Below are 14,398 nucleotides of genomic sequence, written 5' to 3' on the forward strand. Positions count from 1 at the left end.
GCAATTCAAAAACGTCCAAACGCTGTATACAATTCGTTTACTCGTAAAGATTTTCAACAGGGAATGAGGCTCTTCATTGCATATTGATTAGTCGAGAATTTCATCGCATTATACTGCCCATAACTGCAAATTTGTAACATTATTTCGCCGCATCCAAGAATATGGCCATTCGTAGCACCTATTTACAACAAAGTCTTCCGTACCCATATACCTAGAAATCGCCACAGCAAACAGAATCGCACATCGAACACGTTTTGATCGATGTATGGCACTTCTCCAACATAACCGAAGTCAGAATCAATCGTGGCGCTAACATTGACTCCGAATACTACCTGGATGGTAGAATTGCGCTCAAAACTCTCCGTCGTTAACAACTTACGGTACCTTGGGCAACTGAAGCAGTCGGATGTCGCCACAACATACGCCCAGCATCTAGAACAAACGTTGCCAGAACAGGATTCGCTCGCCGAAACTCCTTTCGAGAACTGCTGGAGTACGATAAAAGCAGCAAATCAACGTGCAGGCGAAAGCACTGTTGGGTACGCTGAACGGAGACGATGGAATGACTGGTTCAACGAGGAGTGTAGAATGATTCTGGAGGAGAAAAACGCAGTGCGGACAGAATGCTGCAGCAAGGTACTCGACAGAACGTGGGACGTTATAGACAGAAGCGCAAGCAGCAGTCACATCTGTTTCAGGAGAAAGCAGCCAACGCCGCCTGGAGGAGACGGAATGCGAAGAAATGGAGCTGTTGCACCGCACTCAAGAAACGCGAAAGTTCTATAAAAACTATGCGCATCCCGCAGAGGCTTCGTACTGCGAGTCGAAATGTACAGGGATAAAGATAGGAACATTTTGTCGGACGGATGCGACGTGATTGAGAGGTAGAAGTAAAACTACGATGAGCTCTTGAATGGTACTAAGAGCACAGCCACGGAGGGTCAAAGCAACGGAAGAAATGACTACGGATAATAGCAACTAACCAGCTCCCACTTTAAGTGAAGTTAAGGAGCCGATCTACAGCTCAAGAATAACTAGTCAGCTGGGAAGGATAATATCGGAGCAAAATTCATTAAGAAGGTAGATGAAAAACCGAATTTAGTACTATACCATTTAATTCCACTAGAGTTTGTATCCTTTGACAGATAGTACTAGAAGTCGAGTCTAGTACACGACACTGAAGACGACCTTACAGTTGAGGTCGAAATACGCATATCTGTCAAAGGATACAAACTCTAGTGGAATTAAATGGTATAGTACTAAATTCGGTTTTTCATCTACTTATAGGTATTCTACTGAACAGCTCGAAGATTTATTATCATTAAGAAGGGCCTGGAGAAGTTCATCGCTTGTCTGCATCGGCTGATAGTCAGAATATGGTAGACAGAACAGCTACCGGCGGAGTGTAAGCAAAGGGTTTTATGCCCTATATACAAAAAGGGTGACGAGATAGAATGTGAGAGCAATTGAGTTATCACTATTCAAAATGCCGCCTACAAAATATTATCCCAGACCGTCAGCCATACCAAATGAGTTCGTGGGAAGTTATTGAGCTGGTTTCATGAACGGCCCCTCGACGACGGACCAGATCTTTACAGTATGGCAAATCCTCTAAAAATGCCGGGAATACCAGGTTTCCACACATCATCTGTACATTGATTTTAAAACATCATACGACAGTATCGACCGCACATATCTATGGAGGATCATGGACGAGATCAGCTTTCCTGGGAAGCTCACAAGACTGATAAGAGCGACGATGGACGGTCCGCTGAACTGCGTAAAGATTTCGGGTGAACACTCAAGTTAGTTGGAATCCCGCCAGGGACTTAGACAAGGTGATGGATAACAACCCTGCAGAAATGGTTTTCTCTTCTGATCCGGCAGGTACAAGAAAGCGACGAGCACAGCGGGCACGGTGGACTGACCAGATGCTGCAAGATACGACAAGTGTGGGCCGCAGCTGAGGATTTATGGCGTGGAATTGTTGACGTGGTTGAATGAATGACATGTGGACATATTTATTTGAAAAAAAAAAAAACACATATTATCGTTTTGTGTTTTGATTGACAAGCGAACAGGCTTGAAAAAAAAAAGAATGTTTCTAAGGCACTAGAAATTTTGAATGTAATCCAAAAAGTACTATTAATATTTATGCTCACGGACATCTTACAGATTGATTTGAATATGTGACAGGTTAAAAGAAACTTAAAGTGTTGTTATGTCCCAATGACTGGGTGAGTGATAGCCAATGAACTGGTCTGGTCTATGGTTACTTTCATTCTCATTTATTTTTCATTCTTACTTAACTCTAGCATTCTACCGAGGTGGTATCCTACAGCCCATTTCGCTGCGTGTGCATTACGGTAGGTTATCGTTCTCGAACGCTGGATGTTTATGCTTACAAAGCATAACACTCATCGTTCGATTCCACGACCTCCTTCATGCCGCACATAGGCGTAAACAGGGGGTGCATCCACCACACGCCCTATCATATTTTATTTAAATTTTTATCTACAGTTAAAAATTTAAACCTATCTGATACAATTTGTTTTCCTTCACTCTAAAGGTACAATCCTACAGTAACGTGATGATACACACTAATCCTCGATACCTCGTATCTTGGACTTGACCTTCTCAAGGTTACGCATCCACCACACGTCCTATAAAATTGTCAATCCTCTTCCATAAAAAAAAATGTTTAAAATAATTAATATTTTTATATAAAATGAATAAATGTTCAATCCTATCCAAAAATTTGTTTAAAATGTTTAATCCTATCAAATAAAATGTTTAAAAATGCGTATTCCTATTCAATAAAAAGCTTAATCCTACTCTTATGTACTATGTCTTCTTTATTGTTATTACTGATTTTTACATTTGTACCCATGTCCTCCACTACGTGGTACGGACCATCATATCTCGGGTCTAGTTTTTTCCCTGTCTCATTTTTAATGAGAACAGAATCTCCTTTCCGGTAAGTTGTTTCCTTTGATTTTGTATTTATGCCTACTATCCTTTTTGTCTTTTCCTGAATAAGTCTGTCTCTAACTTCGCTATGACTGATCTGTAATGTTGCTTTTATTCTTTTACAGTAATCTTCAAAATTATACAGAGGCTCAGGGCGGCTGTCCACCAAGTTAGAAGGCATTTTTGAAGGTCTCCCAAAAACTAGGAAGAACGGAGTGTATTTGGTTGCAGAATGTACCGTATTATTATATGCAAATTCATAATACGGCACCCAGTTTGCCCATGAAAAGAGCTTGTTGTCACATTGGACCCTTAGAAAATTCCCAAGGCTTTTATGAGTATTTTCTAATGCTCCAATTGATTGGTGATAATATGCTGTACTGTTCAGCTTTTCAATGTTCAAAAGTTGTGCGACTTTAGTAAACAATTCAGACATGAATTCTGCTCCTCTGTCTGAAGCAATTCTATCTGGCACACCATACTTCAGTATGATACTTTTCATAAAAGCTTCAGCTACAGCTTCCGTTGTCTTGTTCTTAATTGGTGTTGCAGTAATGAACTTTGTCAGTTCGCACTGCGTTGTCAATATATATTCATATCCATCAGAGGGTAAAAGTGGACCCACTAAATCTAAATAAATTTTTTGAAATGCACTTTCAGCTGTAGTGGTTACTATCATCGGTGGTTTCGCAACATTAATTGATTTATATTTTTGGCATTTCTCACAAGATTTTATAAATTTTGCTACATCTTGGTTAATGCCTTTCCAATAATATTTTTGCCTAATGGTGTTAATTGTTCGTTTAATACCTGCATGACCTGCAGTAGGCAATATGTGATAATCGTTCAGGATTAACTTTTTCGTAGTGTCGTCATTGATGATTTTTACTTTATTTGATATTTTTAAAATTGAGGGTACCCTTTTTGCTAAATCATTTTGCATAATATTTTCATAAAATTTGTGCGCACAATCATCGTCTATTTGAATGTATAGTTCTCCGACACCATATTTTTTACATATTGAACCAAGTTCCTCCATTGTTCGTCGTAACGAGACCAAGGTATCTGTTGGTTTAATTATAATTTCTTCTCTTTCAGGAATCCATGTAACGTTATCAGAAAAATTATTTGTTTTTACTTTCAGTTGAACTATTTTTCCACTTGAAGCGTCATGGCCATTGATCACCTCTTTAGTAGAATTAGTATTTTCCTTCTTCGACTGCATTCGGGTCGTTACGAATGCCTCATTGCTGAGTTTTTCTTGCATGTCTCTCAATTCGGTTGTTGAAATACGTGATAGCGCGTCCGCCACAGCGTTTTCACAACCTTTTTTGTAGAAGACGTCAAAGTTGAATTCCTCGAGGGCAAGACGGAATTTTGTCAGCCTACTCGAAGGATCCGTTAATGTGAAAAGGTAAACTAAAGGTCTATGGTCGGTATACAACTCAAATTTTCGTCCATATAAATATACACGAAAATGCTGAATTGCCCAGACTATGGCCAAAAGTTCTTTTTCGATTGTTGAATAATTTTTCTCAGCGCTATTTAAACCTTTGCTGGCATAAGCTATTGGTTTATCATTTTTGTTGCTTAGTACTGCACCGATTCCGTAACCAGATGCGTCAGTGTGTAGTTTAAATGTGTTTTTCTCGCTAAAATCTGGATAATCTAACACGGGGGGTTTGATGAACCGCTCTTTCAATTGTTGAAATGCAGTTTCACATTCTTCACTCCAATTGAATTCTATTCCTTTTCGAGTTAAATAATTTAATGGTAAACACAAACTCGCAAAATTTCGTATATGCTTCCTGTAGTAATTCGCAAAAGCTACAAATCTCTTAACTTCATCAGAGGATGAAGGACTCTTCCAATTTTTAATAGTTTCAATTTTCTGTGGATCAGGTAGTACACCTTCCTTTGAAATAAAATGTCCTAAATATATCAACTCCTGCTTTAAGAAATTACATTTAGCGGGGTTGAGTTTCAAATTGACTTCTCGTAGTCGCTGAAAAACAGAAATCAAATTCTTATTGTGTTCGTCAAATGTTTTCCCAAACACAATAATATCATCGAGGTAAATCAAACATTTAGTCAAATTTAATCCTGACATTGCTACTGTCATTAATCGAGAAAAAGATGATGGGCTTGTTTTCAATCCCATCGGTAACCTGGTCATTTGATACTGACCGGATGGCGTCGCAAACGCTGTAATGGGTCTGTCCTCCGGTTTTAATTCACACTGGTAATAACCTTGTGACAAATCCAAATGAGTAAAATATTGAGAACCTGCGAGGGAATCGATTACTTCCTCTATATTGGGCAATGGAAATTTATCGTCTTGAAGATTTGTATTGACTTTCCTATAGTCAATAACTAATCTCCATTTCTTTGAATCATTGTCTGATTTTTTGGGAACTAGCAACAAGGGGCTGTTCCACTCAGATTTGGTTTCTTCAATGATACCATCTTTAAGCATATTTTCCACCTGTTTGCAGACTTCTTCTTTCTGAGAGAAAGGAAGCCTGTAAGGTTTACTAAATGCTGGTTGGATGTTTGGCTTGACCGTTAATGACGGGCAATAAACATTGGTGGTACCAAGCTTATCGCCTTTTAAACAAAATATATCGGAATATTTCAAGCAAATTTGTTTAATAGCTTTTTCATCACTACCAGATAAGTGATTTAATTTTAATTCTTCCAATAATTTGCTCGCTCGAATTTTGTCGTATTTTTGATCATCCTTTTTCAATTCTATAACATTGTAGTTTTCAGCTAATGCTATCCTTGGTTTCAAATCTTTAATAACAACTGGTTTATTTGAAATATTCACCAATCGCACCGGTATTTTACCATTCACGGGATTTGCTATAGAATTGGCCACAAACACATTTGGCTGAACTTTCTGGTTCAGTACCACACATGTTTCGGCGAATTCTGTTTCTATGTATGTAATATATTCATATCTTGGTGGTATTGTGAAATGTATTTCACCACTCGGAATTGTGAATTCCATCTTCATTTTTGCAAAGTCAATTTTTGCTCCAAATTTTTTCAAAAAGTTTGTACCAATCAAACCAATAACGTTTGCTGGTAATTGCTCCAGTATATGAAATCTAACAGGATACTCTGCCAACTCATGGCCTAAAGATGTATCCACATATCCCAATGTATGTGTTATTCCATTTACTCCTCTGACTTCAATGGTTGATGACTTATTTATTTTACAATTTTTCGGAATATACTCTTTGTCCAGTAGACAACAGGATGCTCCGCTGTCTACTATCAATTCTATACTCCTTCCAAATAATTCAAATTTGGCTCTTAGTGCTTTTTTAACACTGAAATTAGCGAAAAAAATCTATTAAGTTCGCTTCCTCTGCTTGGTTTTGCTCCTGGTTCACAGGTTGACGTTGACGTGGTTGTTCGGGTGCTTGCTCAGCTATATTTGCTGTATGCGCCCTGTGATCGTTCCCGTTGTGGTTAGCTCGAGGTGGTCTATTTCCTCTATGGCCTCTGCCATAATTGTGTGACTGGGGTTGTGAATTCATATTGTCATTCCTAGGGTTGTTGTAATTTGAGTAATTGCCTCTACCTCGGCCATAGCTTCTACCACGAGTATTTTGATACCCACGGTTTCCACCATAACCTCTGCGACCTCTCGCATAGTAGTACGGGCGTTGGTTTGATGTACACCATAATGCCATCATGTTTTCATTCATATTGTCTGTGCTGGGCGTTGCCTGGCACTCTAAGGCATCAGAGATTGCCTTGTTCAAAGTTGTTGGGTTTCGGGCCTTTAGAAAAAATTTAGTTGACGGATCTTTCAATCCATCAATAAATGATTGAACCGCAATAGGTTCTACAATATTTACAGCGGCGGCTTCATGCGCAAATGTGCCCATAGAAACATGAGCTGCTGCCAGTTTGGCCGACAATTTCTCCATTTCAGAACCAAAGTCAGATATTGACTTTTGGCTTTGTTTTAGAGCGCTCATTTCGTTCTGAACCGCTCTTGGTGTTACTCTGATCGCGAATTTGTTTTTCAAAGCCTGTAGGGCATCCGCAACGGTTACAGATCCATCGATCGCACCGTGCGCAGAACCTACTAGCGTAGTCTTTAGAAATTTTATTATTTTGTCTTCTGGCACCCCTTCAGAGTAGTCCTGGAAGAGCTCAACTCCTTCGATGTAACTAGTTAGCTTAGCTACTGTTCCATCGAACGGCTGAATTACCTTCAGGCCTAAACTGAGATCAAGTTTCGTGGCCATGTTTTCAAACTCTTCTTCAAACTCTGTTTCTGAGCCTTCTGTAGAATCTTTACAATTATTGTTATCTAATGATTCCTGTTCTAACTCTAGAGTGAATAAATTTCCCAGTATCGATTCTTCCAAAGGTGACTTTAAAAGATTTAGACAATCGTAAATAACTGCTCTTAGCCTTTTATACCTGGCAAACAAATGTTGCCTAGTTACATAGTCAATTGAGCTGCTCTTTACTATTGCTTTTAAATCTTCTTTAAGAGCTATCAATGTATGCACCTTTTTGTCTCGTGTCTCTACTTTAAATGTATTATATTTTTTCAAGCTTTGATGCAGTTTGAAAATAGCATCTTCGATGCTGAAAAATTTATCCATTCCATTTTTTTTTTTTTTTTGCTTTACATCTACTTTTCACTCACCACTGTGCCATTTGTTCGTCCATGTTCGTCCATGAATACATGTACCCATTCGTACTTTTTACCTAAAATTGTAATTTTCTATCAGTATCTTATCCTATATGTGGTTCATTCATTAGCTACTTCCCTTATAAATCCATTTGTCGATATGCCTCCATCGCCATGGATAATTCACCGTAGTTCCACTGAAGGTTTTGTACGTCCACTGGTCCACATTCGATGGCTGCTACTGCTGCCACGCGATGAACTGCTTCAATGATGGCCTTCTTGGATTCAAATTCCTCTATGGTGATTAACAATCTTTTCCTAGCGAGGCGTTCCCAATGCATCAATTCTCGCTCGAAAAATTGGTAGCACTGTCTCAGCTTTTCTTCGTTTAGTGTTCTTCGATCTCCCATCATGTATGATTGTTCTTAAAATTCGTTGATCACTTGTTAATTTGTATACCGTGGTCACTAGCATTTGCTTCTCTGTGCACTTTTCCAATTTAACGACTTAGTTCATAGTCTTTTCGTTCACTTTTTGGCACTAATTTTCTTCGCGCCGAATGTGAATGTGAATCATTAGGCAGGCAAATTTGCCAACCGTGCGGTGCGCTCCGCAACACGCTCCGTTTGCTGCCGGTGACACTTCATCAGACTTTTTACGAGTAGATATCCCACGGCTACTCCAGCCATAAGACATAGCGCTACGGTCTGTGCTGTGTGATGACTTTCTGTTGTAGTCACTGCGGCTGGGGCGACGATTTCGTCCGCCGAAAACCAACCCATTTTGCTGCACTTTTCCGATCACTATATCAATTAATTAACTTGCACTTATTGATTCGTTGGTGTAGTTGCGGGGTTAATCACATAATTAACTTGCACTGATTGATTCGTTTGGTGTAGTCACTGGCAAAGGATCGCCATGTTAAGTCCCAATGACTGGGTGAGTGATAGCCAATGAACTGGTCTGGTCTATGGTTACTTTCATTCTCATTTATTTTTCATTCTTACTTAACTCTAGCATTCTACCGAGGTGGTATCCTACAGCCCATTTCGCTGCGTGTGCATTACGGTAGGTTATCGTTCTCGAACGCTGGATGTTTATGCTTACAAAGCATAACACTCATCGTTCGATTCCACGACCTCCTTCATGCCGCACATAGGCGTAAACAGGGGGTGCATCCACCACAGTGTTATAAAAACATCTATTTCTTAAGCATGTTAAATTAACCTCTACAATCACTTTCATATAACAAAAAACATGTCATAGCAAACAATTTCGATCGTCAGGCAAACAGGTTACAAAACAAGGATTATTCATAGTTTTAAAATTTTAAAAAGTTATGGGGCTTTTCAGTCAATACTATATCTACTCAAACATGTCCGATGATTCTCTACTATAAAATTCATTTAAAAATAAATTACATGTCATGTCTTTGATTTTTTTTTATTTACAAGCAGATAATTGTAGAAAATAGGGGCCTGCTAAGTTTTTTATTCTATAAACCAAGTTTGAAGTGTAATCACAAATTTCTATTTTATTCAAATAATGTACACCGAACTTATTCAACAAGGTTGCATTAATACAATTGCTTTTAATTTTTATTTACTGGAATCAGGTTTGAAACTTATTGTTATGTTTTCAGGTAGAAAACATTTTGAATCCAACATATATCATTCTATTGAAACAAACGCACTATTTTTTCGAATCATGTAGAAAAGTTACATGCCATCACCTCGAAACTCGATTTAAAGGCAAATAGTTATAATAAAATAAGTATTTCCATTGTTTTTAAGCAAAATAAATTTTGAGTATATCCAAAAATTACCATTTATGAAAATTGATTTAGGGACAAGCAGGAGGAAAATTTAGAGTTCATTGTTGATATTTTAGTAAAAACAATTTTGAATGTAATACAAAATATATACACAGTCGACGCTTGCTATAACGACATCGCAAGGGACCGTCGTAATAGAGAAAAATCGTTATGAAGAATGAGTTTGACATTGAAATATTTTTCAAGGGAACGAAAAATGTCGCTATAGAGAGCTTTTGTCGCTATAAAAGTTGTCGTTATAACGAGCTTCTACTGTATCTGCTCAATTATTTTCACTGGACACGTACAATTCGGTTTATACCAAAGAACTACATGTCACTGCTTTAAAACTACGTTTGAGCATGAGCATTGACCGCCCGCAGTTGCTACTCCGTTATTGTTCTTGCTGTACTTACGCTGGGAACCAACAGATGCTACTCAGGATCAGTAGCATCTTCAATGTGTAAGTGCTGGTGCTCTCATCATTTTTACGAACAGTACCGGCGCCGGCTGCGTTCGAATGCAGGTCAATTTGGGAATAGGAGGGAAATGTTGACGTGTTATGAGGAATGATGTAGCTTTCATTTGAAGCTAAATAAATGTTAGCGGCCATTATGAAATTCATTGCTTGAAAAAACATTTTTGCACCTTTGGCACATCGCTAGTTCTGAATTTTGAGATCATCATCAGAAAGCTGAGAAAAAACTAATAAGGATAGGTTACAAAAGCCAGGTATTCAATGGTATTTAGCCTATGAAATGAACGATTTTTGAAATCATGATCTAGGTTGTTATATACGAGTGCAATCAATACAAACATATTTTTTTGTACAACAAAAAAAAACAAGTTTTGAACCGTTGGTGTTTTCTTAAAACTGTATGATGAATAATGGCATTGCTTTAAATGAAAAAATCGGGAGGTCATCTTGGATTTTGACGCCAACTTGATTTTAAATAGTAAAATGAGGTTTCCACCTTACCATACTAGGTTATGCATACCTTTCTTATACTTCTTCCTTTTCCTGGAGTCCCTAATAAAACAAAGCCTGCTTCTCAGATAAACGCTATTACTAGCTTATTAAATAGTTTTTTTTTTATGATGCGTGTTTGGCAGCTAGTTTTTACCTTCCTTCCTAGTGGACTGTCTTTTTGGTGGCTACAATAAGCGATTCCTTGGGTGGCTGAAGTGGAGGTCCAGCGATTATATTGGACGGACAGCTGACCGATTTTCGATGGAGTTTCTCGGGGTTTTATCCACTCAGCACATCGATTTAACACTTTCACAATTTATCACAGTCCATTACATATTTCAACACATCTATTACGCACAGATTACAAGATTTATTTAACTAAACTAACTACATATATTTAGGGTTTTGAAGTACTACAGGTAACATTTTGATGCTGTTTAAACGCTTTCTCAACTAATCGAATTCAGCCTTTGTTTGAACAAAAGCTGAGCATAGCGCTTACAACCGTTTGTTCAGCTCCCAAACATCTGATTTTGGCGATTTTATTCAGCCTGAAGCTTATTTGTAGCAATTTGGTAGGCTGAATAAAAGCTTAGCAAACGCTTTACGGAATATACTTGAATGTAGCTAATTCTATTTTTATACATGAAGCAACAATAGGCAGCTTAAGAATCGCTTATTCAGCTTTAATTCAATAATAAATCAAAAGATGTTCAAAATATTTACGAATTCTTAACATCCAGGGTGTTAACCCAGCTAATGCACAATGGTCGGGCTCCATATAAAGGAGCGGCCAAAACTACCAAAACACTTTTTTGAGATTTTTATGGTTTTTATCTTTTTAAAATATACCTCATGTATTATATTTTTATGATTCTTAATTTAAATTGTATTAAAATTTAAATTTCTTTGACTTTTAAAACGTCAAAATGACTGAAGTCAAAAAAATGAAAAATTTAACAATAAAATAAAGTACAAAATTCGTATTTAAGGAATGCAATATTTTCCCAAAGTTACGCACTATCTGAAAGCTTATGGTTCAACACTTTTATCAAGCATGAGGATGGAAAAAAATATTTGGTTAAAGTTTTAAAACTGTTCAATATTACACTTTAGTAATTTTTATGATTTTGAACATGAAAAACAACTCTTGTCGCGTCATGTCGCCGCGATTTCAAATATTGCACTTTAAAATACATCCTTAGATCTTACAAAAAACGTTTAAATTTTTTGCAGAAATTTACTGATTTGCAAGTTAGAGCTATTTGAATAATTCAATATTTTCATACATTTTGACGATATTTTTCATACAAAGTTTATATAAAATATATTTAACCACTCTTCATACATATTTTGATCAAACTCGTTTAAATACAAACAAAATTTGTGCTTTCAGCCAAATTTGATAGCATTTCTAATAAAAAAGTTACGTAATATGTGAATAAGCCCTTCTGAAACAATAAAAACGCCAAATAACATATTCAGATTACATATTTCATCGATTAAGGCGATAAAATTAGTTTTGGCCAAACTTCGTTTTTTTTCCGACCATTGTGTAATGATTGTATACACTCTATAGATATGTACGTTGAAATTCGAATGTACTGATTAATAATTATGAATAGTTGAGATTCGAAGGTTCATTGATTTACAGCCGATCTCCTTAGCATCTGATCCTCCTGAGAATGTATGTAAATTACTAAATGGAAGAGCATGACGTATCTTATTTGAACAGCAGCTGTACACTTTTTGATTTGAAGTTGCAATAAGGCTGAAGAAGTGATACTAACACTAAGCGAACACACTGTGGTTAACTGTCATGAGTATGTTTTGATTTGTGTTTCTGTAATATCATATGCAGAAAAACAACGTTTGTACAAATCAAACTAGCGATCTTAATTATGTTTTCAACAATTGGTGTTTAATCGATGTAATTGTGACCTGTTTAAAAAAGTGTAAACTGAAAAATCGTTCATAGTTTCCTAATTTCTACAACTCCTAAGAATCACCGGAATCTCGTGAAGTGTATTTGTTTTATTTACAAGTGTGTTTTCTTGAAATGAGGAGTGGAATCAATCATTATATGTGTATAATAGAAGCGTTTTGGAAAAAAAAAGGTTAAAGTTTCCGGAATACCCGCTTTATTATATCGAAATTTGTAATTCAATTTATGAAAACTGAATAAAACTTGTTTTAAATTAACATCAACAGACTTCAGGGTCAAAGCTTTGGTGTGCGTTTCGATAGCTGAGGTATCTCGTTGAATATCCTGTGTGGTGATTTATTTATGATGATACATTGGTTTGATAATGGTTGATTACACTTTTAAACAACCCGTAAACAGTTTTTTTGAGGTGAGCTGAACTGAAGTGAAAGATGAAGATGGACAAAATGTTATATAGCTTGATATTCAGCTTTGAGTGTATTGCTCAATAAAAGAACTGATTACGCTACAGTTCATATCAGTGTTCAGCCATAGACACCATTAACCAGCTATTATTCAGCAACTATTCTCATTATTCAGCTTTCATTGTTACTTGAGTAACTTTATGGTCTCTACAATATGGATTTAGGGAGAGAGTTCTGTTTGATCTTTCGACCTTGACACTTGCTTTCGCCGGGGCGAGCGACGAGGGCAGGATCAAACATGTCGCGCGTTGGTCTAGTAAGTGAAAAAGTGGCGTGATCGGTGAGTTCGGTTGGAGTACCTGAAAAAGCGCCGCGATCGGTTAGTTCTGTTTGATCCTTCGACCTTGACGCTTGCTCCTGGGCAGTGCGTCAAGAAAGCCCGAACAGTTTTTTTTTTATTCTTTTTGGGTCGCGCGCTTTTTTTTTTCCTGAGTGCTTTTTTATAGCCGAGCAAACGAGTGAAGCCGAAAGTGGATTGTGGCTGCTCAGTCAAGGATAACGGATCAATTGGTGAGCTCGTTTCATACTACTATTTCTAATCTATAAAATATGTATGACTGCACATTCAATCGTTACAATGGTGGGATGTAAATATGATTTTTCAACAAACTATGGATGGTTCGTCACTGTGAGTGTCGACACAAACTCTGATTCATGATTTATTTATGTTTAACATTTTTTTTTTCAGAACACCTCTTAAATACCTTTATTTTTGTAATTAAAAAAACTTTGAATGGTTCGACACTACAAGTGTAGACTTGCGAAAGGTTCACTTTATTCAACAAACTTTGGATGGTTCGCCACTGTAAGTGTCGGCATAAGAATAAGAGTGTTCTATGATGTCCCAACCAATCGAGTTTTTTGTTTCTTTTCAAATGAGTAAAATATAATAACACATGCTTTCGTCCTGACAGCTGTAGGACTGTTACATTTAGGTATTTGTTCAACAAACTTTGAATGGTTCGTCACCTCAAGTATCGGCATAATTTTCCTCTACATAGAAATTGTTCATATCAAATGAAAATATTATATTCACGTATAAGCATGTATAAATCTCACAAATCATTGTTTATCATGGTCTAATCGCTTATCAAAGTGAATCCCATGACCCAACGATCCTCCCCATTAACAAACATCCCTCCCAGTAACCTTTGTGGAGATGCAGAGGCAAACACGGTCTCCAAAAAGCAAAGGTTACACACTAACATTCCTTCCCCCAATCCCACCTGACTGCAAGGACGTGGCCGGCGCCGTTATTGACCCTGTATAAATAGAGGCATTGAATTATGCACACTGAAGAAGATTATGGCCAATCCCAGCCGAACTTCTAGTTGATTCTTTGTGCATTTTCACTGACTTCGGTCAATCACGGAATAGCAACCATTGATATGTGTAGTCAGTCTAAGCTAAGCTAAGCTAAGCTCTACAATATGGATTTAGGGAGAGTTGACTGTAGTAGGATTCAAAAAATAACTAGCACTTCGTTACCGTCTTCGGGTGTGGTACTTCTTCCTCGATAATGATTCATGCTGCAACTAAAAAAAAAAGGATTTTGAAAAAATGATTCATCGGC

At 37.2% G+C, this 14,398-nt stretch overlaps 1 protein-coding gene across 1 annotated transcript in view; it reads left to right on the plus strand.

The window, feature by feature from the left end:
- The window catches only part of LOC23687515 (neuroligin-1), an 820,739-nt gene that overhangs the window by 519,848 nt on the left and 286,493 nt on the right, over positions 1–14,398 (plus strand). The gene's annotated exons all lie outside the window — the stretch shown is intronic.

This window comes from Aedes aegypti, chromosome 3, assembly GCF_002204515.2.
Source record: "Aedes aegypti strain LVP_AGWG chromosome 3, AaegL5.0 Primary Assembly, whole genome shotgun sequence".
NCBI classification, from domain to species: domain Eukaryota; kingdom Metazoa; phylum Arthropoda; class Insecta; order Diptera; family Culicidae; genus Aedes; species Aedes aegypti.